The sequence below is a fragment of the Schistocerca serialis genome, unplaced genomic scaffold (genome assembly GCF_023864345.2).
Source record: "Schistocerca serialis cubense isolate TAMUIC-IGC-003099 unplaced genomic scaffold, iqSchSeri2.2 HiC_scaffold_879, whole genome shotgun sequence".
In the NCBI taxonomy this organism is placed as follows: Eukaryota; Metazoa; Arthropoda; class Insecta; order Orthoptera; family Acrididae; genus Schistocerca; species Schistocerca serialis.
In genome coordinates this window covers 260185-263700 of record NW_026048495.1, presented here as the reverse complement: position 1 = coordinate 263700, position 3516 = coordinate 260185, and positions in this window count along the sequence as shown.

Below are 3516 nucleotides of genomic sequence, written 5' to 3'. Positions count from 1 at the left end.
CCCGTTGATTTCCCCTTACAGAGGCATCCAGAAGCTTTAAACTGCGCATACCATCGCCGAATGGAGTTAGCAGTTGGTGGATCTTTGTTGAACTTCGTCCTGAAGTGTCGTTGCACTGTTATGATTGACTGATGTGAGTGCATTTCAAGCACGACGTACGCTTTCTCGTCTCCTGTCGCCATTTTGTCTCACTGCGCTCTCGAGCGCTCTGGCGGCAGAAGCCTGAAGTGCGGCTTCAGCTGAACAAAACTTTATGAGTTTTTCTACGTATCTGTAGTGTGTCATGACCATATGTCAATGAATGGAGCTATAGTGAATTTCTGAAATCGCTTCAATCATTTGTAATCGCCCTGTACTTTGTAATTTTCTTACTTATGAAAAACAAGTATTTCATTTGACACAAAAAGATTTTCTAGTGAAAATTTTAAATTTTTATTTTTGTTAAATATTCAAGAGTTTGATTACAATTTTTATGAACTTTACAACTGATTTTATCATGACCAAAGAATTTTCTGTTTTCAAATGTTACCCAAAAGTTCACTGAAACCTAAATTTTTATGGCAAGACTAATTTCCATATATGTTCTACAAAGTCACACAATCTCATGCAAATTCATTGTATGCCATTGCGTGAGGACTATAGTGGTATAAATCAGGATTTTATGGAATTCTTCTTATTTTTTGACCCTATTTACAATTATTTTCCATTATAAAGTACCTGATACGCATTTCTGGATATTTATGAAGCTTATTAGAACGTGGGAAAAGTTTTGGCTTAAATATATATTTTACCTGTTACATATCAATAATTTCACATGCTATCAGGTTAAATGGTACCACAGAAATTAGTTTTCCTATGAACATCACTAAAACCTTGTAAAATGCTACCTTTCATAAATACCTTTGACATTGCTAACAGCTGCAAAGATTTTCTACTTGTAATAAACACCAAATATTTTGCAATTATGTCAAATTTTACAAACAGAAATTCATAAACTTTTATTTTGACTCATAGAATGTTCTGGGTGCTTTCAGAACAATGCATAATTTATATACAGTGTAATTTCAGCGCCAAAGATGACTCTAACATTGTGACCTTACTTACTAACTATTTGCGCCTCTTTGCTATGAATACTATGGACAAAGAGATACTGTGCATGAAGTTTTTGTTATGCAAACTATAATTTTAATTGCTGTGGAAAATATTTGTGAGGTGTTTAATGAATTGGAGGGACTCCAAATAAAATGGGATACATGAAAAACAACCACAAAAACTTAAGTAATTCTTGTACAAAAACCTGTTACCTAATTGTTTTTTAATAATGTTATACAGATATTGCATGTCTTGGAGGCTAAAGTTAACCACAAGTTAAGTAAGAACTTTCGAAAAATTATAAAGTATCCCATTAATACTTACTACAAATACTGCTGTATCAGTGGTAGACACTTACAGACAATAAATATTGACTATATGCTTCATCACTGTTCAGAGGTATTATATACACTTGATGGATGACAATTAAGAGTAAATTTTGTGCTTTTCTACAAGAAAAATTGGACACAGGTGTTGTGAAATAAATGGAGTGTTAGGTGTCAAATTAAACTACGTAAATAATTTTTTTCCTTAAAAACACAGTGCTATAAATATATTTGATAAATAAAATTAACATTCATGAGACAAAGAATGTGATTTACAGGGAGGTTAGAAATAGTCTGAAAAGCTTTTCAGGCAGTCGCGGGCTAGTTGTGCTGAGAAATAGCTGTTAAGAAAAAAATTTGATACGTTGTGCCGTTTCTGAGGTGATTAGCATTGAAGTTAGCCAATCAGGCTATTGCACACACAAATTCATGCGGTCTGCCAGACACAATTAGTGTAGACGCGAGTGCATGAGCCTGCTCAGCCTTTGGCTTGGATTCAGTCCTTACTACTTACTATCCCAAGACCAACTTTTGTAGAGCTCTTTTTTTGGTTTTAGGAAATAAAATGAAGAACACATTTGTTGACACCATCTCTGATAGTCCACTTAATTGGTGCATGGAAATATATATGAGGGGCTGTCGAAAAGTTTCTAGCCCAAGAGTTACTGCAATGTCTCGCGCAAACAACACCACCTACTTTTATGGTGACCCTTTGTGGGTATGCAAGCCAAATTCACAGCTCCAGCTTCGTTAGTTTTGCCCTAGAATGCGTTGTATACCATAGTGCAAGCAAAATGGCGAATATTGAGAGAATCAAGAACCGTGCTGTGATTGAATATCTTCATTTGAAGGAAACGACGCCCAAGGAAATTGTGGAGGATATGCAGGATACACTTAAGGACAGCGCTGTGTCTTGGTGCAACAGTGAAAAATTGGGTGCCTGACTTCAAACGTGGAAGGATGAGTGTGGGAGATGCGCCAAGGAGCGAAACGCATGTCATCATTACCACTGATGAAACAGTGGCTGCAATTCACAACATGATTTTGCAGGATCGTAGAACAACATTGCAGCGCATTGAAATCACATTTGAAATCTCCCATGGGCGTGACATGTAATTGTTGTGGATGTTTTTGGGATTGTGGAAAGTTTCATCTTGGTGGGTCCCGAAAAACGTGAATGCATATCAAAGATGGGAGCGTGCGCATTGTTGTAAGGAAATCGTCCGCCAATTTGAAGCGGATGAAGACCGATTTTTGCAAGGTATGTGACAATGGAAGAAACATGGGTTCACCACTTTGATCCTGAGAGAAAACAACAGTCTGGGATGTAGAAGGGGTATTTATGGTGGATTACTTGCAAAAGAGCGTAACTTTCAGCGTATCATACTATTGCATCCTCTTGCATCGTTTGACAGAAGAGATAAAGAAAAAGAGACGCTAAAAATTGTCGCGCAGAGTTCTTCTGCATCATGACAACGCACTGGTGCACAAACCCCTCGAAACTCTGGAAACTGTGCGTGATTGTGCGTTCGAATTGTTACAACATCTGCCATATTCACCATATTTTCCTCCATCAGACTTTCTTCTTTTCCAAAATCTAAAAAATGATCTCATAGGCCGAAAATTTGACTATGATGATGCAGTGATTGATGCTGCTAACGCTTGTTCGAACTCTAAATCGAAGACCTTTTATTTGAACGGTATGCAGAAGTCATCTGAGCGTGGCTGAAAGTGTATTCGTGTACACAGGTATTATATTGAACAATAAATTGGTGTTATGAAATTTCTGTCATTCTTTATTTGTTTGGCTAAAAACTTTTCGATCCCCTTCGTATATAATCTAAGCCAAAAAAACGCTGCATCGCGAAGGAATTATCCAAATTTAAAGGAAATCGACAGAGATGGTGTACATGTACATACAAACAAATAATTATACTTTCAGAAAAATTGTATGGTTCATTCAAGAGAAAGAACTTCACAATTTGGAAAGTTACTAACACATGGGTCCATCTCCGGCCCTTATGCAAGCAGCTATTCGGCTTGGCATCGTTTGACGGCGTTGTTGGATGCCCTCCTGCCAAATTCTGTCCAACTGGCA